Source organism: Mesocricetus auratus, unplaced genomic scaffold (genome assembly GCF_017639785.1).
Source record: "Mesocricetus auratus isolate SY011 unplaced genomic scaffold, BCM_Maur_2.0 Super-Scaffold_100042, whole genome shotgun sequence".
In the NCBI taxonomy this organism is placed as follows: domain Eukaryota; kingdom Metazoa; phylum Chordata; class Mammalia; order Rodentia; family Cricetidae; genus Mesocricetus; species Mesocricetus auratus.
The window spans coordinates 2,452,102-2,475,583 of record NW_024429219.1 but is presented as its reverse complement, the minus strand read 5'-3'; the positions used below and the strand labels follow the sequence as shown (position 1 = coordinate 2,475,583).

At 52.1% G+C, this 23,482-nt stretch overlaps 1 long non-coding RNA gene across 1 annotated transcript; it reads right to left on the bottom strand.

Moving 5' to 3' along the window:
* Nucleotides 1–13,857: 13,857 nt before the first annotated feature.
* Nucleotides 13,858–19,970, bottom strand: LOC121135815. The gene is made up of 3 exons (XR_005872938.1): nt 16,982–19,970; nt 16,544–16,649; nt 13,858–16,389 (listed from the first exon to the last, which is right to left on the bottom strand). It is a non-coding gene; the product is annotated as an uncharacterized LOC121135815 (long non-coding RNA).
* Nucleotides 19,971–23,482: the final 3,512 nt, after the last annotated feature.

The following is a 23,482-nucleotide window of genomic DNA, read 5'->3' as shown; positions in this document are numbered from 1 at the left end:
CCAAAGGCATCTAGAGGAAGGAGGCAGCGGCCACTTCCCCCAAGCACGCGGTGGCCACCGGTTTCCCCCGTCCACCTCTCCATCTTCTGGGCTCTGAGGCTTCACCCGCAGTGAAGGTGGGGTCTATAGGTTCCCCACCCCTTCAGCCCCTCCACCCCCTAAAACTCCTTGAGTCTGAGGCCGACGGCCTCTCCTTTTCCCAAACCAAAGACACTTCATGCTCTTCTCTGCAATCTGTTTGTCAAACATCCCAGAGCAAGAGCCATGCTGCTCTAGGGAGGAATCCCCTAGGAATCCTTCAGAAAATCCTCCCAGACCCATCCCGCCCAACCCTCTCAGCATGGGACACCTCTAATCAGATCAGCCTACATGCACATCAGGTTGGGGTGCAGTGGTGGACCCAACTTATTCCAAGACGTGAGCTCTCCATAAATCTGAGACACAATCCACAGCAGGAGATACCCTTGGGTCCCTAGAAATCTCGCCGTCCACTCATCCATAGCCCGCAGTGTGAGGATTCGGAGCCAGGGAGAACCAAGATCAAGTCCTGGTGTCTCCGTGGGCCTAGTGTGCTCTCTTGGCTGCCCTGCTAGGAAGCGGGTGCCAGAGTCTTGCTAGCAAGGCTGAGCCTCCCTCCTGGCTTTGCAAATGGGAGCCACAGCTCAGAGTGAAAAATGATAACTGTTCCTCTCTGATCCCTTCTTGGGAGGGACATTTAGCCCCAGAGGTGACAGCCCCTTCCTGTCTCTCCACACCATCCATGCGAGCTACTCTAAATAGTTGGCCACACTGGAGCCAAAGACCTGGCCTCCAGGGCAAAGGACACAGGGCAAGAGGATGAGACCTGCTCAGTCTCAAACCACCCAGAGCTGGACACGCCCTGGGAGCTAGAGACTGAACCACGCTCTGGGGAGGCACCCGTGCAAGAGGCCTCATGGGGCCCCGGTGAACATGGGGTCTTCCCAGTGCTCCCAATACCTACCGAGCTCCAAACTGGCATCTTGGCTGGTTCCTTAGCAGTCGAACTAGGCTTTGCCAGGCTCCCTGTTGAGCCCATGAAACACGCCTCTTTGCTGTCTCCAGTAGAAACCACTCTGCCTGATCCCCGGGCATCAGTAAGTCTAGTCTCACGTGCCTCTTATTAGCAGTGATGGTATTTAAAATAATAGAGTATGCTCGTGATGTGTGATGGAGTTTTTAAGTACTTCTGTCATGCCGGCTTCCGGGAGCATCTGTCGTTCCCCGTGGCCATTACTTATGCTGGCAATTAATGTAACAGTCAGCTGGAACTGTAGGGACAAACAGCCCTGATACCTCGGGAGTTTGTTCCAAATGGGAACTTCCTCTTCACGAACAGAGCTGCTGACACAGGGCTGGGGCTCTGAAGGGCCCTAGGAGGGCTGTTTTTGTTTTGTTTGTTTTTCCTAGAACCCTGGTTGGAGGGGGTTCTCAAAACACGGGACCCGTTTTTTTCTTCTTCTGCTGGAGACTGGGAGCAGAAGAAGCAGGGCTAAACCACTTACACACACTTAAGAATTCTTTTGGAGGTAGACTGCCATGGCTGTTCACATTTCCTAGCCAAAATGGACAAGACTGGAGTCAAACGCAGTAAGGAAAGCCACCCTGCGAGAAAATATCAGCGCTACAGGGTGAACTATGAAAGACACATCCTGGGCGTGAGCTCCCACCACCTAGGAGTGCGAGCTTCCTTGAAGAAGGGTCTGGCAGGGGTGACCGATAAGGCTGAGGCAGAGCCGAGAGATTGAGTCCTTGCGAGACGGGAAGATCGACAGCCAGAGACACACAGGGAGACACCAGATGGAGACTAAGACAGAAGTCAGGGCAATGAGTCCAGAAAGAATGTTTGCAGCCTCCGGCAGCCAAGATAGAAACGGGGTTCATCCTCACAGCCTCGGAAGGAAGCAACACCCCCTCTCCTTGTCTCTGGGCTTCTACAGACAGAACCGCGAGAGAACAAACTCCTGTTGTCCAAGCTGTCCAGGCTGTGGGCATTTGGCTATGGAGTCTGAGAAGACAAGGCTAGCAGGGAAGATGTAAGTGGGAGAGAGGAAAGGAATGGGCCTCTGCGGACTGGTTAAAACCTAAGGCAAGCAAGGTTGGCCAGCTGCTGGGACCGGGTGTGGCCCACCCTTACTTTTGCCTGCTGGGAGCTGGAGTTGTCTGTGCGGCTTCGAACCCTGGGAATTGGAGCCTGTACGGCTTTGTGCCCTGGCTGCTGACCTCACAGCTCTGAACTCCGGAGTCGGAGATGCCTTTTAGTTCATTTAGCCAGTGAGAGAAGCAAAAGCAGAGGCCGGCTGTCTGCCTGCAGGTCCTCAGCCCTGTCACTCTCCTTGCCATCCGGAGCTCTGCTCAGTCCTTGGCAGTATCCTCACTCTTTCACACACCCAGAATGGCACCCCCTGAACAGGTGGGTCCCGATGGGGGCACCGTTTGTAGACGGAGATGATGGGGGAGGTCCTTCTGTATGGTGTGAATATATGTTTCTCTTATTGGTTTAATAAAATGCTGATTGGCAAGTAGCCAGGCAGGAAGTATGGGTGGGGCTCTACCAGACTAGGAGAATGGTAGAGGAAGAGGAGGAGGGAGAGAGATGTCAGACATTTTCTGGTAAGATAAGACCATGTAGAAATACATAGATTAATAGTTACGGTTAATAGTTAAGAGAGAGCTAGACAGTAAGAAGCCTAAGCCACCGGCCAAACCAAACAGCTTAAAATTAAGATAAGCCTCTGTGTGTTTCTTTGGGTCCAAACGGCTGTGGGACCATTTGGAACACAAACTCCGTCTTCAAGGCCCTGCCCATGCAGACGAAGCACTGTTGGTGCCCTCTGGTCCAGCTCAGCAGGGAGGCCAGCTCCTACAGCTGCCTAGCCATGGTCTAGCCGAGGTCATTGTCAACCTGCCAGACAGTCATCCTCCTTCACACCACCCCAGCCCTGTCCCTCCACCTGCCACACGCCTCCTCTTCCCAGGCCAGAATGACATTCTACAGCTCCTTCTGCTGTGAGGGACTTGTCCCTCAAGCTCCCCTCATCTGAGCTCCAGTGAGCATAAGGGCCACCCTGGGTGACATGGCTCCGTCAATGTCTTCGCCACACGCTCATCGAGTTCCGCTTTCCCTCGCCTGGCTCTTACAGCAGTTGAATCTGTGTTCCGCTAGGCCCCAGTCAGAGTCCCCCGGAGCTTCTGCTACGGTTCTTTGCCTGCTCATCCATCTGTCTCTGAGCTGAAGAGCAAAACAAAACACGCCAGCGCCCCCAGAGGAGCTCACGGGTCACAGGGTGGAGCCTGCAGGGAAAAAATGGGTTTTGTTGTGGTGAGTTCCGCCAGTGCTCCATGACCCGGGAAAGCCTCCGCAGGGTCCGCCTTTCTCAGTGCTGGCTAGATGGCTTTGCTGGGGCTCCATCCATCACAGTCTTGGAAGAAAGATTATCGCAGCAGCAGTCCCTGGGACCTAGGCAAGAGGAAGTACAATGTTTCACACACACACACACACACACACACACACACAAGTCTCTCCCACTGCAAAGTACACAGAAAAGTCCAAGCAGGAGACCCGGCTTCATACCTGAAGACTTAGCCTGTATACTAACCTGGGGGCATGGCACAGACACATTCATGTTCAGTACCCGACAGAGAGCACATCCGGTGCCCAGTACTCCTCATGACAAAGAAGAGAGGCAGCCCAAACTACTCGGGAGGGACCTAGACCCAGAGCCGCCGCCAGCTGTGCACAGACACAGGGTGTCCTGGCTGAAGGTTGACCAGTGGCTAGGCCCTACAAAACCCTAGAAATGAGAGCCCCAAAACCGTCATTTCTGTGTATGTCATTGCGTCTCTCTGTCGCTGGATCACTGACTCCAGGATTCTGGAAAAATTTATTCCGTGTCTCCTACAAAATTGCAATGCCAACACGGCTTGGCTCTGGTAGCATAGGACCGAAGGGACCAGACCCTCACCCAGCCCCCCTGCTTTGGCAGCCATGACAGGCAGCAGAAAAGACCCAGCAAGACAAAGGCCCCCTGACTCAGGAACGTGTGCTGAGTTCCCGACCTTCCAGTCACTGGGAAGCCAGATGCCCTCCATGTGGCAAGGAACCAATCAGAAGTTAGCTGGCTGGCTCTGGATGTGCTTTATGGTAACAGTGGAGTGCAGAGCATAGCAACCATCCTGGGAGGGCCTATAGGCCATAGCAACCAGTTGATCAATCAACACAGGATAAGCAGCCTACCTGAAGCTGCAGCTGGCCAATCAACACAGGACAGGTTACCCAAACTCCAAAGTGCACCAATCCTGAAACTGTTGCAGACCCAAGACACTTGCTCTTCCCCAATAAATTCCCTGTCCCATGGCCCTCCGGGTCCTTCTCACTCCACCCACTGTGTGAGATGGATGGAGGACCCTAGTTAATACAGTTAACTCGTTAATTAAATAAAGACTCTTTGCTCTTGCATCGGATCGGGTCTCTTGGTGATCTGGGGGTTGAGAATTTGGGCTGGGGTTTCTGGAACTCAGCCTAGAAGGAAATCCTCCCAGCTGTAGCTAGTTAGCCTATGGGTCTGAATGTTCCAGAGGTTGTTCAAACCCTTGGCGGAGGCTTAAGGACCACTGGGGATGGAGCCAACACCCTGCTGCAGGAGAAAGCTTGGAGCTATGAAGATTCCCACGACAGGTGGGGAAAAGGAACCTGCCTGCTCAGAAAAGTGTGGTCCTGACTCCCACCCCTCCAAACTGTTGTCAATTAAAAAACCAAATCTCTGAAAAACTGGCTTCCAGAGAACTTGGTGAGGAGAGGAGGAGTGTCTCTCAGCAGTGAGGGGACCCCAGAGGCCAGGGGTCGAGCACCAAGTGTCAGAGTGGTGGGCACCTCTCATTTCATGGAAGGGACAGCATCTTGTAGACCATCTGACCCCAGAGAACAGTGGATCTCAGAACCCAGTGGTGTCTTTTACTCTTTTTCCCTGTGCCCAGAGCCTCATGACGTTGGAAGGAACACTGGATGAAAAAAAATGAACGAATAAGCAAGAGCTCTAGAGAAATTATGATGGAGGATGGGTGGTCCGGGTGTCCTGGACCCAAAGGAAGAGTGAGCCTCGGGGTTTCATGTCACTGAGAGTCCCTGCACCAAGAATACAAGGGAGTCAGCATGGTTTGGGGGACACTGCTGGGCCTCCATGAGACTCTCCCCAGGGAGGCCTTCACATGAGAGTCCAAGCCTTCCACCCTGATGACGCCATTTTTTGAAAGTGTTTGTTTTTATCGTGTGTGCGTGTGTGTGTGTGTGTGTGTGTGTGTGTGTGTGTGTGTGTGTGTGGTGTTTTGCCTGAAGGCATATATGTGGCACCACATGTGTTCCTGATGCCTGCAGAGGCCAGAAGAGGACACTGGATCCCCTGGAACTGGAGTTGTGGCGGTTCTGAGCTGCCATGTGGGTGCTGAGAACTGAACCCAGTCTGTGCTCTTGGCCTCTGAGCCGTCCCCTCAGCCCCAGTTGGCACCATTTTTAAAAATTACCCTGAAGCGGAGAGGACCTGGCTGAGCTGACCCACAAAAGCTCTAGAACCTTACCCAGCAAGGGAGAGCTGCATCTGCATACCTGAGACATTGTCTGCCCACCTGAGGCCACTACCTGTTCATCAGAGTCCCCTGCCTGTTGGACCCGGTGCCAGCACACAAGCCCTCTGTGCTGGCATCCTGGCCGGTTTTCCTGGGCAGAGCCAGGTGTCTGGGCTGCAACACTATGCCAGTCTCTCCCTGTCCACGGCCCCGCCCACGGTCCCCGACATCTTTCTCCTAGTCTTTCTTCCCCTCAGGAGAACTCAATTGGATCCTTTCCATGGACTGGCCCCTAGCTCACCTCCTACCCCAGCACTGCTTCCTCCCCCCCCCCACCCCACCGCCCCGCATGATCAGCAGAATCCTCCCTAACCCAAAGAAACCCAAAGAAGGTCCAACTCCAGCCCTTCTCCCCAAGCCCCGCCGCACACCTCCTCTACCTCACCCCTCAGGCTGCCCTTGCCGTGTCTCCAAGCTGTCGGTGTTTCAGCCCGCTGCTCCCCCACATTCAAATCCACACAGCTTCTCGGGGCAGCCCTGCCGACCCCCACCCCACTCACAGCTGCCCTTGCTGTTTGGAAAGTTTCTGCCGAGGCCCCCACTCTCCCTCTCTGCACCCGGAGCTCATCGCCTTCCCTTTCCAGCACAGTAGCACAGTAATGGGTTGTCAGAGCTGACCCCACACCTAGTCGCCCTGACTAGACTCTGCCTTGACTCTTCTACCAGGCAGGGCCCCACTGAGGCGAGACACTGTCAGCTGTGTTGGGACCGGACGGGGACCCTGGCCTCTTTCTCCCCTCCCCTCCATTCTCTGCACACACGGGCATCATCATCTTTAGTCTTTTTTCCCCCTTTGTATTTATATTTTAGCATTTCCCCCTTCACAGCTGGGTCCCTATTGTGCAGGACACAAGCCAGGCACAGCTGTGGCTAATCTAAAATGCCATTAATATAGATTGGGGCTAATTACCTGGGCCCCGTGGACCATCCAAGGCTCCAAACTCCAGGGCAACCCACACCTTTGGGGAAACTCCAGCAGGAAGGAAGCTTGCTGGGGAGTGGCCAGGTTCCCTGCAGAAGGCTCACCAATCCCCAGCTCTCGTGTCCCACAGCTGTCTTGGAAACAAACTGTTCCTTCAGCGGCACAGGGTAGGAAGCCTGTCATAGGCAGGAGATGTAGCTGAGCCCTCCTGTGTGGATAGCTGAAGTCCCCATGGTGGCCTTTCACAGCCACAGAGGAAGAGGCTGGTTGCAGTGTGCTTTGTAAGTGGCACTCACACACACACACACACACACACACACACACACACTCACACACACACACACACACACACACACACTCTGTGTGTCCAAGGGCTGTGGTAGCAGACACTACAGCCAAACATGCCCTGTCTTCTGCAGGTGTGACTGGGACCCACAACTTGTCATGTGGCCCTTCAAACAGCTCAGCAGCCGCTCGGTGCGCACCTGCATCTGAGGTGTGCAGACCCGAGCCGCACCCCTAATGCCGGCCGCCGTCTTTATTCCGTCCTGTCTCAGATGCCTATCAGTTCCGTGCTGGGCAATGGCTGAGAGGCTTGACCAGAGCTGTCACTCTGCCTTTTAGAAATTGAACCAACCAAGAACCCTCAGGGCCACATGTCAACCGGCCAGAGTCTGGGAAGAGGATGAGGAGCAGTTGGGTCCCCTCTGTCCAGCTTTCCAAGCCTCTTGGTGGATTTACTTATCTGTTTGTTTGTTTGTTTACTGGTTGAGAGAGAGGATGCAGGGTGTGTGTGTGTGTGTGTGTGTGTGTGTGTGTGTGTGTGTGTGTGTGTGTGTGTGTGTGGTCAGAGAATGACCTCACGGAGCGGTTCTGTCCTTCTACCTTGTGAGTTCTGAGGACTGACCTCAAGTCACCAGACGTGCCAGCTAGACCCTTTACCTGTTGAGCCTGCTCTCTCGGCTCTCAGCACAGGCTCTTAAGCGATTCTTCTGCTGTGTGTGCAAAATCTGGGACGTGCCCGCTGTGTGTTGGAACCGGCTGGCGCTGTCTGCGTTTGGCTATCTTAAGCTGATGCGTTTGTGTTTCCTTCAGTGTTGCTAGTTGCGTCCCTTCCTTTAAAGACCCCCCACTGATGAACAGACCAGTCCACCATCAGGAGCGAGAAAAGGCACAAATGTTCGCAAACGTAAGATGACTTTTAGTTTGTTTGTTTGTTTTTTATTTTTAAACACGACACCTTGATAGCAGCAACGCCCCCACCCATTTCCAGAGCTTGAGGGAGCAGCCCAGGCCTGCGCTGCCTTGAAGACGGTCATGACTATTAAATGCACGGTGCCACCCCTGAAAAGCCGGGTAGATGAAACTAATTCTCTGTACTTTTTTTTCCCATTACCAGGGTCCCTGAATGGGGACACCAGGGTCAGCAGAACACCCATGGGAAAGCTCCCACAGTCTGTGAGACTGTGGCAGTGTCCCAACTTTGTACAGAGGCAGTAAAACAGTGTCACTGCAGGGGCAGCGGATGGGGCTGTCACAAGATGTGAACTCAAGTCGACGGCTGTAGGGTAGGAACTGTGTCAGCTCGAACAGACCCAGCTTCTCTTCCTGGCCAGAGTGACATTTTTCACCCACATGACCTGGCCATGATACTCAGTACCCAGAGGAAAAACGCCTGCCTGGGAAGGTCCGGGATTCCTCGAGAACACTGGCTCCTCTCACCCGCTGGGAAGGCAACCCACCCCAGGCAGCGAGGGAACCAGAAGTGAAAACCTTTCGACATTTGATGCGGATGAAGCCAGAGGTTGGCGGTTCCATTTTTGCCTCGGAGTGTTTTTCTTTCTGGTTGAATATCTACTGCTTTATTTATTATTGACGAGGCACGGGGGAGGCAGAGCTGATTTGGCTTTTTGCAGATGGGCTGTGTGGAGACTGCCTCAGCGTGGACCCAGAGGACAGAGAAACCACAGTCTCCCTCCTGCCCTCCTCAGTCAGTTCCCCTTTTCTCGTCTGTTTTTTGTTGTGGATGCCGCCTCCAAGGCAGGCCGGGGCACAGGAGAGCTGAGGCTCTCCCTGCTTTGTACCAAGGCACCCTGGCTGGCTCAGCCTTCCCATTTCCTTCACCTCTCCCAGGCAAAAGGGAATAGAAGCCCACGCCAGCCCAAGGGACCCAGGAGATCCCAGGAGCACGGAGTCGCATCTCTCACCCCTCCTCTCAAACTGATTAATTGACTTTAAAAACATAGCTGGAAAACAAATTGCCTAATAAAATAAATGATCTTGTAGTCAATGGTGCCTGAAATTCTCAAAAACCCAAAATAGGGGGGGACTAATGAAGCCAGAAAGAAATGACTAAGGAAGGAAAAGCACTTGAATGGGGGAATTGTCGGTGGTCCAGACTCCTCACGCTAAACCGGGGCTCATCAAGACAGGGAACTTCCACCAGGCCATATGCTCCACAGGGTCACAGACAGGGGATCCCACCAGGACCGCCTACCAGCCTGCCTCCCCGCAGACAAAACACAGTTGGCACTGACATCTTCTGGATCCTGAGCTCCCCTGGCCCTCAGCAGCCCCAGTATTGACCTAAAGGGCAATAGGGGTCCAGAGGAAGTTGGGCATCTCTATCTAGACCATCTGTAATCCTACAGAAGGACCACAGGTTCTGCAGGAACCAAGGAGAGGCACAGCAGCTTCTCCCTGCGGGAAGGATAGATGGACTTGGGTATGATGATATACCTTGAGAGTCAAGGCCATGCCCCAAATGAAGACTTGGGGACTAAAGACAGCCAATCCCCGCCAGGCATCCGGAAGCCCTCGGGCGTCCATCTGTGGTGCTTTCAGATGCCAGCAAACGGTGAAAGTTAAACCCAAGCGCAGCGATGTGTGTGAGAGTGCAGAATTGCCGCTGATGTCAGACAGGGGTATCTGCAAAGGGACAGGACTACCCTAACCTGCTGTGCAGCAGGACACAGTTCCCGCACGTCAACCCAAGCACAGAAACAGCAGAGCTCAGTTGGGATGTGGGGACGTGACGAGTGCCCCATGCACTTTTTCACACATACACAGAGACAGCGCGAGCCCCGCACTTGGGGTCTCAGGTCCTCTGCAAGAGCAGCAAGGGCTCTCAACCACTGAGCCATCTCCCCAGTCCCTCACTGTGCCTTGTATGCCCTGGTCCCCCTTGCCCTGGGCATGAGCCGCACAGCAATTCTGGGCATACGTATAACAAATCTCTCAAGCTGGTGGGCAGACGCCACCCACACGGCCCTGGGGCCCGGAAGCTCTACTTGTCCAACCCATTTTCACTGTCTCGCTTTATAGGCAGAGCTTGAACGGAGTGAGCATAAAGTGGTTTAGCTTGACTCCCATCAAAGGCTGTAATGAGAAGCCCATAAGTCTTGTAAATAGGTGACAAGACAAGTCTTTAAAACAAATGGGGTAATAACTTAATCACACATACGAGCGGAGGCGTGAGATCGGGGCTGGCTGTGACTAGGGCTGCTCCCTGGGATCCAGGAGCCACTGATGCCTGCTTCCAAAGGCTTCTGCACCCACCCCAGGAATGGAAGCATGATGCATGAGCCACAAGTACCCACAGACTCAAACTCCTGGCCTACGCTGACCCTTCTGGAAAACCCAAGAGGGAAACCCATTGAAGGAGGCTGCCTGAGCTCAGGAAGTTGACACCCAGTACTAAGCAGTTGTTTGTAACTGTCTGACTCCAGGACCACGGTGTTCTCCCTTATGAGAAACCCCAGAACCATGAGACATAAGGACACACTCTTGTGGTCACGGCAGCACCCTGGATCTGCCCTCAGCCTCCAGCCAACAGCCTCTGGTACCTCCATCGGAAGTGGACGCGTCTCATGCACTCCTCACAACAGGCTCAGCGGCCGACCTCCGCTCCCCATCCCTACCCCATCCGTATCCTCACAGCTCATAGCATTTATGGGTGAAGAGCTTGCACTCCTGAGCCCACTCCCAAGCCGGGGAAAGGAACAGTGCTCTTTTTTAGAGATGGACAGACAGAGGCTGTACAGAGCATGTGGCTTTGCCAGAATCCGGTCACAGTCCACTGCGGCTCTGTCCGAATCTGGGGTTGCAGGGCACCAGTGCAGGCTCTGCCTCTGAGCACTCACAAGCTGGCTGGAGAGAGAGAGAGAGATGGAATTTCTGTTTAATAATTCGGGACCAAGGTTTATCGCAGATAATTGAATTGGGAAGGAAAGCGACGGGCAGGGAGGACGGTGGTAGCATTAGGCTAGTTGAGTAAAGGACATTGAGAGTTGACAAGCAATCCCCGAGGCTGGGAGTAGATGTCCAGGTCTTGAGTCTGTCCTCCCTCAAGGACAGTGCCCTGAGCATCCGGTAGATATCATTCCTGCCCTGCAGGAAGCGTCTCCACCCTGCGCCCTGAGCATCTAGTAGGCACCACCTCTGCTTGGCACATGGCACCTCCACTCTGAAAGATACCAGCTCGGAGCCCATAACTCATACCCAGTAGGCAGATGATTTTTCTTCGGAGGCATTGGGGTAAATAAAGGCTTAATGAATCAAGCCTTTGGAATTGCTGCTGTTCCTTTAATTTGTAGTTTACAAGGTTCTTGTAAATTAAAAATGGGAAAAGAAATCCCTTCCCATCCCGCATGTACCTCCTCCAGGCAGGAACAATTTGGTTGTTTTGATTTTCTTGTCCCTAAAGCCCTTATCTCTTTGAAAAATTATTCCTTAATTTTTATGAGGTGGCTGGGAAGACTGGCGGATTGAGCGATGGCTCTGTGTCTTGTCCTCCCTCTCCTTCGAGTTCACTGCGAGCCGTTATTGTTCCCCGGGCGGAGAATAAAGGTGGAAATACTCACCTCTAATTTACTGTTTGCAATAAGCAGGGCTTTATCAACAGCCCCCCAATAAATTATTTTTACTGCCAGCCTCCCACTGCCACGGGCAATGGCCATGAAAACATCCATGTCTGGAGAATGTAATCACACGGGCCTCAGGGACATTAGTGAGCTGGGAGCCTTACATAGAGGAGGGATACTGGGTGGGGACAGGGGTCACGGGGTGGGAATGAGGGGCACAATCTTCCTGGCCCTGCCACAGGGGGTGAGAGAGGCCCAAGAGGATTCAGCAAGAAAACGACCAAGAGATGAGGCTCGCACAAGCCTAGGGGCCACCAGCTTCATCCCATCAGCATCCGTGTGGGGTGGGGTGAAGGCAGAGGATGGGAGTCAGAGGCTGTGCCAAGGCCTAGGGACCTTCAGTAGAAGGAAGAGAACTGGACTGTTCTTAGAGCTTTGGGGCCTGCAGACTGCAACAGGTGTCCCCCTTCCCCCCGCTACTGCGCACGGGCACACGAGAGTGTATTGTGTGTGAGTGTGTGTGTGTGAGTGAGTGTGTGTAAATGTGTGTGAGTGAGTGTGTGTGAGTGTGTGTGTGAGTGTGTGTGTGTTACTTTCTACCTCTCTGCTTCTCTGTCTCTTTCACTCTTTCTCATGTATATTACTATTTCCAGTCTCTCTGCCTCTCCCTGTTCCTTTCTCCCTCCCCTTCTCTCTCTCTCCCTCTCTCTTTTCTCCTCTCCTCTCCTCTCCTCTCCCCTCCCCTCCTCTCTCTTCTCTCTCTGTCTTATCTGGGAGTCACATGTGAAGTTGTGACATCCCAGGCATGCGATCTGGGGCCAGCATTGAAACCCCCCAACACTCTGACTGAGCCAAGGGAATCATAGATCCACTCCTTCAGATGCCCGGTGGACCTTATTTTCAAGGAAGGTGGGTGGAGAAAGTGCCCTGCCCCACTGGGGGATCTTGGGGGGAATTTCGTCACCTTTATGACTATTCAGAGCAATCACTGACTGAGAACCTGTAGCTGGGTCCTGCCGTTACCACCCCAACGGCGTGCCTTGCTTGATGAGTAAAGACCCATCCTGACATCTCAGACAGCTTTAATTATAGCTTTTCAACCTAGCAACCTCATAGTTTGTTGCTCTGACTACTCCCCCTGTCTGACATCATACACCATGGGGTCAGGTCCAGGAGAGCTCCACTCCCCTTAGGTGGAGAGATGAGGTTTTCAGTGAGCTGCTGGAGTAGGCGGGGCTGGGTAAGGTCATAGACACCCTGCAGATAAGCATCTCCCTCAGCGTGCAGCTGCCCCCATGTTGGAGAAGGGCTCGCCAGAGCACTGTGCTCTGGGATAGGGCCTTCTCCCTGCTCCCCAGGAAGCTCTCCATCCAGTTCACCTGTTTGCATTTTTTCCTAGCAACAGACACCCTCCCACTAACCAAAGGCAGTGTGTCAGCCTCTTGGAAGTCAAAGGTGCATGAATCCAGAGTCCAGAACACACTGTTCTTACAGAGGACCTGAGTTTGCTTCCCAGCACTCATGTCTGGCAGTTTATAGCTGTAATTCCAGCTACAGAGGAGCTGGTGCCCTCTTCTGGCCTCTAAGGGTCTCTAGACTCATGAGCGCATGACACATAGAGAAACACAAACACATAGTAAAAATTATATATATATAAGTTCCAGATATTTAAGATATATATATATTTGTATTTAAGATATATATATATATATATATTAAAATTCCAGCCATGTCACCTTGGACACCCAAAGAACACAGTGTCAGCAGGTCACAGAGGCACCTGCTGCCCATGCTTGCTGCTGCAATGTAGGAGAAACTGCAGTTGGACTACCCAAGCCGCAGCAGCCCTGTCCCCCCCGCACTCCCCAGTCCAAGCCAGCCTGCATGAGGCACTTTCTCCCTGAGCCACGCCCACCTCTATCCCCAGAGACTGCTGAGGAAGAGACACCTGATCCAGGTACACCAATGAGGAAAGGACTATTCAGCAGAGTCAGCGCCTGAGCCAATGGGACCTTGGGAGGGGGTATAAAGGCAGGCCTAACTTCCTTAATAAATGAGTCTGCAAGCACGCCCTGCTACTCACTGACTCCCAGTGCCTGAGTCGTTGGTGCTGCATCTTCTCACCCCCTCCCCCAAGGGGTGTCCGAGCAGGGACACCCGAAACAATGCAGTATGCACAACAGCCAGCTATTCCGAGCCCGTCTAAATGCCATCAGCAGGAGAAAGAGAACTAACACCTGGAAGCCAAGAGGATCAGGACTCCAAGGTCATCTTAGGCTGCATAGTAAATTTGAAGCCAGCTCAGTCTACATGAGATCCTTTCTCAAATTGGCGGGGAAAAAAAAGGCATGTGCGTGTCTCACACATACATGCACTGGAATACTATTCAGCCACAAAAAAAAAAAAGAATAACATCCCATCACTTGCAGCAAAATGGATGAACTGGGGAATGGTATGTCAGGGCTTTTTAAATTAAATCTCAGAGACTTGCTACAGTTACAAGGAGGCTGAAGGGATCTTAAGGCACATTGACATATCATGCAAGCAAAAAGCAAGGGAATTAGACGCTTTAAACAGAGAGTCTGTATGCAAGGAGAAATCGCAGCCCACCGCCTGCCGTTGTAACAGGTGACATTTATTCGGCTGCAAAGACAAAGATGTTGTCTGCCAGTCTTAACCTTGGGTTTTGGAGTGAATCTATGGTGACCCTTGGAGAGTTACTCTCAAAGCAGGGATGAGGGTGCTAATACAGCCGACCACAGAAGTGACATTAAACTTCCTCCCCAGGAGCGAGTGAAGGGGAGGAAAGAACTATTTCACATGTGGCCAATTCCCTAGAGGGGGATCCACACTGCTCTGCAGGTGGTGTGGTGGGTAGTTAAGCTGGGGACTTTGAAGTCTGACTGTCTCAGATCCACTCCAGGCTCTGACGCTGGAATCTTTGGGAGACTAGACAAATTATTCCGCTCCTTTCTGCCTGAATTTGGTCATTTGCATGTCACCTGACGGCATGAAGTTTCCATGGATTAAATAGTACATACAGGAAAATTTTTTTCAGAAAATTTTAAAAAGCACCTCAATGCCCAAACTTTGTAAATGTGTGATGTAATCAGGCACTTTTATTTTTTTTAACGTTTGTAAAGAAAAAAAGGAGGGCGGGACTTCAGTTAGCTGCTTCCAGAAGCTAACCCTGCCGGGTGGGCCAGCCCTCAGCCAGACACTCATAGATCCTGTGCTGGCAATTGCTCTTCAGCCACTGTGTAGGGGTGGCTTTTCCAAAGCTACCCCCAAGGACTTCAGCCTTGTCTGTCTTTTAACCTAGCCTTGCTTATTCGTGGTAGCCAGAGTCCGCGAGTTGCTCTGGAGATCTGAGCTACAGTCACCCCCTGCAGATGAAGAAGGGAGCTCTGCAAAGCCGCAAGAGGCTTTCATTAAACCCCGAGATTCCTGCAAAGGGAGCAGCGCATCCCACCTGGACCCCTGCGCCCCGTGGGCAAACCTCACGGTAAACCGCAGGTCAGAAAATTAAGTGAGAGTTTGCGCCTGGCAAAATAATGCAAGACCAAGGTCTCATTAATTATCCTAACTAGCAGGCTGGACCAGTCAGAGGGAGAGAGGCAGAGCCGTGGCGGCAATCTCAACTCCACGTGCCCCTGTAATTAGCTCATCCATAATTGAAAACCCCGCTCCCATCCAGTTGGCTCTCGTTAGTCAAAATCACATCTGTCACAACTCCACAGGTTGTTTTCAACAAATTGGGCTTCTTTTGCTCAAAGCCCTGTTTTTATTTTTTAAAAAATGTGTCCTATACAACGTGTCAAGCACAGGGACAATTTTCGTAAGATGAATGGGGCTTGGTCATGGTCTTTTCTTTAATGCTATTAAGATGTTCCAGGCCCAGTGGTGTTTCAGAGGGGCATGCTGTTCTGGCAGCTCACCGAGGGCCAAGAAGTTACTAACCTCAGCAGACAAGACTGGGTCCCCCTAGCTCTCCCCAGGGGGGCTTCCTCCCCGGGAGGCTTCCCCTTGCCCAACACCCTTGCCAGGGAAGACCTTGGGGTCCCTGAGGCTCTTCTTCTAGGCCCTCAGCCCCAAGCTCTGATCCTCCCTACAGGTTTCAGTGAGGGACACAGGGCCCAAGACCCTACCCAAAACCTTACTCCAGACATGCGATTGTTAGCACAAGTCCAACTCACACCCCATGTGCTACATGTGCCCTGACACAAAAATCACGAACATGCTTAAAACATTATCAGATTTTTTTGCAATTTTTTTCTTATAACTTAATTATATGGCAAGCAAGAGTTTTATGGACGATAATATCTGTCAGAGCCAAAGGGTTAGACACACTTATGAGAGATTCGGGAAGGGCATACTGTGTGCCTTACCCGGAGTTGACTACTCTGCACCAGGGAGCCTTTGACTGACTGTCTCCATTTTCTTGCTATGTGCCAAATTCTTGACTAGCCTGACTGGTTGGCACAGATGTGGCTTCTATCTTGGCAGTGTGCTGTGGTTCAGCTGGTAAATATCTGTTCCCTTGCGCTGCCAGCGTGTGGCGCCATTTCAAGAAACGTCCACTCTCTTCTTGCATCCCTGGGTTTCTCACTTGGCACTGTGAGGACCCCCAGGCCCGCCCCACCACCTTCTATCACACAGCCTCAAGAAGGTAGGTGCACATTCCTCCCTCCCAAAGGGTGGCCATTCTCATCTCATCCCCAGCACCCCCTCCCCTGGGCTCCCAGCAGCCTCTGATCACAGCGATACAATAATCATTTTTGTGGGGGGTGGGGGAACCCTTCACGCCCCACTCCCACCCAGAAGGCGCTGCCCTGGATACTTTCACGCTGCTGCCGCAAAACACCTGACCAAGGCATCACAAGGAAGAAAGAGTTGGTTATGGGTCGCCCTCAAGTGAGCACTTCATCGAGATGGGGAAGGCAGGAATTTGAGGCTCTGGTCACACTGTGGAAGTTGAGACAGGAAGAATTAATTGAGTCTGGCTCAAATTCAATCTGGCAACCTCCCTCCCCCCAAAAAATAAAGATATAGAGCAGGGAATGTGTGTGCTAACACTCCATCATTTGCAAGATAATTGAGCGTCTTAAGGGCTTGGTACCTTTGTATTGTCCTGAACCCTATGGCTTCAAGATAGGGCTACTTGCCCAACACTCCTGTCCACTTGGTTCTTCCAGGAAAGACTTCCAGGGCAAGGAAACAGGAAACTGTAGAACGGACCCAAAGTGGATGCTGACCTAAGGTTGCCAGAGACCTTAGGTCAGTGCCTGAGACCTCCCCCTTGTGGCCATGTCCTGTCACCACAGCCTCCAAGCTCCAACACTTGCTCTCAATCATCGCCCTGGGACCTGGGAGACTCTTGAGTTCAGTGGGCAGGGCCTGGGCCAGCATGTGTCAGCCCTGGTACACTTCTAGAATAACACACCACCCCAATGGGGTTCCTTTATTGATGCTTCTCCTCTGGAGCATGTTCTAGCAGAAACTTTTTTCTTTATTCGGATGTTATTTTATGTGTATATAAGTGTTTTTGCCTACATACCTATGTGATCACTGTGTACATGTCTGGTGCCAGAGGAGGCGGGAAGAAGGTATCAGAGACCCTGAAACTGGTGTCATGCATAGCTGTGAGCTGCCACGTGGGTGTTGGGAACAGAGTCCAGGTCCTTTGCAAGAGCAGCGAGTGCTCTTAGCTCTAAGACTTCTTCTCTCCAGCCACTGGAATCTGTTCTAACACCAGAAAGCACAGAATGAGTCATGGGAAAAGGAGGGCCTCCAGACTCTCCCGGTTCAGGTTCTAACCATCCAGTGCCACGTGTTATGGTGCTCAGGCTGTCATTTCCTAAAAGATGGCCACCAGCGTGGAGCTACACCCTTGAGGAAGGCCTCCCTCACGAGTCTCGGGAGCAGGAGGATGCCAGATGGGGCTTGACGCAGATCTAGCCACTCCTGAAAAGACTCTGGCTTCCAGCCCCCACCGCTGCAACACACAGCAGGGGACCCTCCCAAACCATGGCTCAAGGTGTAGGATTCTGACCATTTTGTTGCCAAAGATGCCCAAAGGCAGACTGACCCCATGCCACCCCAGGGAAAACCTGGGCAGCTGCTGTTCCAGGGCAAACCACCAGATGCCCAGAGCCCTGAGGCTCCAGTATCCCACTCTGGGGACCCCTGAATCTTTTTGTGCATATGTTGAGACAGGGTCACTCTCCGAACCCGGAACTCACTGGTATTCAGCTAGGCTGGCTCACTCACAAGCTTCAAGCATCCCCCTGTCTCTGATCCCTCAGAACTGGGGTTACAGATGTATGAAGCTTTTTATATGGTTTTGAGGCTAGAATTCAAGTCCCCATGCTTGCTTGGTGAGTGTTTCACCAGTTGGGTCATCTCCCCAGCTTACCTACCTTCAGATCTTTCAAGTACTTAGTGGTTCTGGGATTCAGGGCCCCGTGTCCTGGGATCTCCACAGTCTTATGGGCCTTGAAACATGAACCATCCCCTCTTCCTACCTTGACAGCCCCTCTGACTTCAGCACCAACCCCACCAAAAGAATCACAGTCGCACAGTGGAGCTCAGGGCTGTGCAATTAGCCTGGACTCTCCCAGGATAATCACCTATAACCTGTGCCCTGGAGAACAACCTCAGAGGCCTGGAATGGGATCAGCCTGACCCAGGAGGAGAAACATAGCCTGTGGGTAAGCATGTGATTCCCAACGGGAAGCCAGAGTGAGGACAGACAGCCGTGACGTGACACAAAATCTCTCTCTCTAGCTCCAGATCTTAACGAGTGATTGCATTGCAATCACTTTATTAGGGAAATCAGTTTTCTCAATTCAATTTCCTAGCTAATTGCTGTGCGGACACTTCAGCAGGACAGTGCTGGCAGCAGCCTCATGCCTCTGGCTTACACAGAGTTCAGCAGCTCACTCACACACTACACGGTTGGCTTCGACAAGTGCATCTGTGAGGTGAGGGCCCAGGACAGCCTAACCTTCCAGCATGTTCATCATGGTAGGAACAGACCAGGGGTGCCCACTGAACCCTACCAGGGCTCTGAGACCCAGCCTCAATTTCTTCACATCCAAGGTGAGGAGTGGCAGAGGCCTGTGGACTTAAGACAGACATGTCACCTCACCGCAGACTTCACTGTCTGTCATCTTACCGCCTCTGTTACTAACATTATAATCCCTAACTGGTCATTCCTGTCCCCCTGTACAAGGACTCCTAAAATGCAAATGAAGCATTGAGTGAGATCACTTGGCATGATCCTGCCTAATTTGCATATGTAAATTGCCATCCTCCTTTCACTGGCTGCCTGGTAACCAACTCCCTGAAGTGTTCTGACAAAGCAATCCCTGCACTGATGTATACAAGGCAGGGTGCAGCGTGCCCTCTGCTTTCCTGGAGGGAACAAGTCTCCCTTTCTGAAGGGGTCTCTGGCAACACCACCCCAGATCCCCCAGATCTGTGTGCCCTGTAAGGGAACGAGAGCCAACCCACCTGGCAGGAGCTGATGCAGCTAGGGCCTCCCACAGGCCTGTCCTGGTGCTATGGCAAATAACCCACCCTTGTCCCCTCTGCCTCAGTCCCCCAGGATTGCTGTAAGATGGCACCACAACCCAGTGGCAGATGCACAACAGATCCTCGTGCCCAAATCTCTAGAGGTCAGAGGTTCAAGGTCAGAGTGCAGTAGAACCAAATCTAGAGAAGGCCCACCGCTTCTGGGCCTTAGCCCATAGTCAGCTCCATGCACCCTCCCATGGTAAAGGATCCAGGCCCAGATTCCGGGGTATCTGCTGTGGGGATGCACACTGCTCATGCATTCCCACCACCCTTCAGCCCCAAATAAGCACACGGATACTCTATTGATTATAAAACTGTTGGCCGATGGCTAGGGCTTCTTACTGGCTAGCTCCATCTTAATTATTAACCCATTTCTATAAATCTATGTGTTTCCACATGGACTTGGCTTATCGGCGAATGCCCGGATCTGTTACTCCTTTGGCGGCTACATGGCTTCTCCTCCTGGCAGCCTCTCTCCACCTTCTCTTCTTCATCTCCTAGCCCCGCCTACCTTTCCGCCTGGTCAATCAGTGTCTTAGTCATCAACCAATAAGAGAAACACATGCAGCAGGACACCCCCCATGAGCACACTCCCGCTCTCACAACTCTGTTACCCTCAGGCACCCATCTCTGTCGCTGCCTCCTTGGTGTCTGATTTCAGCACACCTGGGAGACTCAATCAGACATGGCATCGCCTTAGGTGGTATTGAGTAAAGCAAGGGAGCCAGTAGATGGGGCTGGCTGCTGTGCTGTCTGTGGCTGTGTTAGAAGCCTGTCGTCCTTGCTCTGCAGTCACCAAGGGAGTCACCTAGAGCCGCTGGCATCCAGCCTGCTGGTATATCAACCTGCCAGAGACACTGCTGTCTGTAGCCTTCCTGAGCCTCGCTGCCATCCTACCGTGTGGTGATGTCTTGCTTGTACAAAAAAGCTTGCCCGAAGATCAGAGGATGGAGCTCACCACTAGCTGACCATAGGACAGACAGGAAGTGAGGTGACTGGGCAGAGGCAGGAAGTGAGGTGGCTGGGCAGAGACAGGAGGCTAGGCAGAGACAGGAAGTGAGGTGGTTGGGCAGAGACAGGAAGTGGGGTGGCTGGGCAGAGACAGGAAGTGAGGTGTCTGGGCAGACACAGGAAGTGAGGCAGCTGGGCAGAGAAAGGATACAAGCAAGAAGGAACAGGAACTTGTTCTCTTTTCCGCTGGGAAGCTAATGAGGTAGAGGTGGCTTTGGCTTGCTCCTTCTCTCTGATCTCTCATCATTTCCCTCTATGTCTGACTCCAGGCTTTCATGGTTTAGACCAATTAAGAACTCCATTTACACAACAGTCCTCTGCCTCTGCCCTGAACCACCCCACAACCACCCCCTTCGGCTCAGAGGCAGGAAAGAACACTTGCCAGGTTTAAGAAACACACAGAAAGCCCAGACTCCCACCAGGAGCAAGTCACATGGGCGTGGAGGCAGAGCACAGTTTCTCACCCACCAGCATGTGCAACAAAAGGAAGCATGCAAAAGGAAGGCTCCACAGTCTACAGAGTGGGAGCAGGCACTAGACAGCCATGTCTGCTGTCTGGAGTCACTGCCTTGAGGAGTCATCAGAGACAGGCAACGGAGTGGGGAGACGCCACAGCTTCTAAAGTAATGGCGGGGTGGGGGGGATCACAGCACTTCCAGAATCAGCTGTCACTCCAATAAGTGTCCATCATTCATTTGGGTTAAATAGGGCCCCGGGATTTTTGAAGGACAAGAAGAATGCTAAGATGAAGGCCAGGTCCTCGTATACTAAGTGAGCAACCCTATCCGATGATCACCACGTAGCGAAAGATGCCATCTTTCCTCCTGATGCCTGACCCCCTGCGGCTCTCCTTCTTCTCTCCCAGAGAACTGAGGCAAGCACGGGCTGGTGGAGACTGTCCCCTTCCAGGGGTGCTCTCTGTCTCTGCCTGTCACCTCTGCTCTCTGAGGTCCCTGTGACATCTCCATGCACAAGAGACTGCAGCCCAGCACCTGCCTGGCCAGACGTTGGAAAGCCTTCCTTGGGTCCCCTCAGGAAGAAGGTTATCTGACACTGCTGGATGGAACCAGATTCCCCGATATACTGACATGATGGCGATGAGGTCCAGAGGCGATGAGGACCGGTGTGGCAAAAAAATACAGAACGATGTGTCATTTTGATTAGCTGCTGCCTTTGGTATCTGACTTTAAAGCCATGGTGATGGAATTTCCCTTAGGAGTATCAAGCAAGACTGGGCATTTCCACGTTCTCAGAACTCTGAACATTTTGCTTTGGGCAGTGTTGACAGCAGCCAAGACTATGGGAACTTTTGAAGTTGGACACTTTGTATCACGATGTATCTGTGAGAGACCAATGGCAGAATGCTGCGGTTTAAATGAGAAATGTGCCCCTTAGGCACATGTGTTTGAACACTTGGCCTGTTAGGGACCTTTAGGGGGTGGAGCCTTGATCCAGGGAATCCATCCTTGAGGGTCGGTGGGCTTTGAGAGTTTATAGCTTGAACTCATCTCCAGTTCTCTGTCTCCCTCCTGTGTGTAGATGGAGATGTGACCTGCTCAGACAGTCCTCTGCTCCAGCAGAGCACCCACTACCATGCCTATTCCACCAATATGGACTCTCCCATAAGCCCAAATAAGCACTCCCACCTATAAACTGCTTTTGTTCGTGACATTTGTCTTGGTCTGGTTCCTATCGCTGTGATAAAACACAGTGCCCAAAAGAAACAAGCAAAGGAAAGGGTTTACTTCAGTTTACAGCTCTCAGGTTGCAGTCCGTCACTGAGGGAAGTCAGGACAGGGACAGAAGGAGAGGACATGGAGGACAGAATCCCTGAAGAGAGCCCAGGAGAGGCTGCTGGTAAGGTGCAGCCCAGTTGCTGCGGAGAACCCAGCACCATGACGATGCCGGCACCGTGAGATACGGCAAGGACAGCAGCAGTGTGGAGCAGAGCAAGCCTGAGACTACGAGATGGGCTGTGGCTGGCAGACCTGGAGGCACGAGACGTCTAAGGTCTTTGACATCAGCTATTCACACTGTGGGGTCTAGTTTTGTGTTCCCTGGTTCAAAACTGTGTCCTGGTCGCTCGCTCTTGAAGTAAAAAGTGCTCCACTTCTTTTATTCTTTTATTTTTAAGGAACTCACATCCAGAGGCTTTGAATATTAAAAAAAAAAGAAACTTTGTGCTTTTAAGAAAACTTTGGATTTTGAAGAGAATTTGCACTGTTAAGTGATGAAAATGTCGAAAGCTGTGGGACGTTTAAAGTCACGCTGTGTTTACACTATGGTATTACAATGAGGTCTTGGGGGGTAAACAAGAAAGGAAAGGTTACAGTTTAGTTACAGGTTATGTGTGCCAAATTGACAAGGGATCAACTGGACTGGGGGGGTTGTTTTTGCTTTTGTTTTGTTTTGTTTGGTCCACTTGACACAAGCTGGAGCCATTTAGAAAGAGGAACCTCAGCTGAGAAAATGCCTCCATCAGATTGTCCTGTAGTCAAGTCTGTGGGACATTTCCTTAACTGACACTGGGTAAGAAAGCAGGCTGAGCTAGGCATGGGGAGCAAGCCCAAAAGCAACGCTTCTCCATGGCCTCTGCTTCACTTCCTGCCCTGAGTTCCCTCAGTGATGGAGTATGACCTGACAGTGTAAGAGGAAACAAACCCTTTCCTCCCCAAGCTGATTCAGTCAATAGTGTTTATCCGGGCAGTAGGAACCTAACTACGCGTTTTGTCATAGCAACCAAACAGTAACTGATACAGTATCTGTTCAAAGAACTGAAGCTCACCCGATTCCCAAACCCAACTCAGCAAAGTCCAGACTGGCTTCAAGTGAGCAGCAGGTTACATGAGGGGGAGTTCTCCAGAGGCTCCGGCCACTCCCTGGGACTTCCTCCTAAGAGCCCGAGAGGAGGAGTTGTTTGCTGAGCATTGTGGTGTGATTATTTCTCTATTTTAATTGATAGGCTTGAGTTACATAACTCTTTCTTCATCTCGAATGTCTTTTTCCCACCACGTGTCTGATTTTTAACTTGTAAGCACAAGACAGTAAATAATGCATTTTGAGGACATAGTTCACCTGCCTGAACAGGCATCCAAAACCCGTCCAGCCTAAATCAGCCCGCTGTCCCTAGTTCCCGGACATGTTCTGAGATGCGTCTGAATGGAAACCAACCACCGAAGGGGAGTTACTGCGGGCTTGGGGGACACTCTAGGTCACAGTCCGGTGTAGGCGGTGACCCCAGGTAGCTAAGTACTCTGTGCATGTGGATCTCAAGCCAAGCTAAGCTTTCCCTCTGCCTGGCTCCATGGGAATGTAATTCTGTGGAGGGACCATCGGGTCTTTCTCTTGCTGTAGCTCAGCTCCCAGGCCTGGCTGGCCAGCCGAATACAAGCTGCATGGTGCAGTGCCAAGCGCTGCTGAGAAGAGCTCTGCACACGGAATCTGCACTGCTGCTCACGGCAAAGGTCAG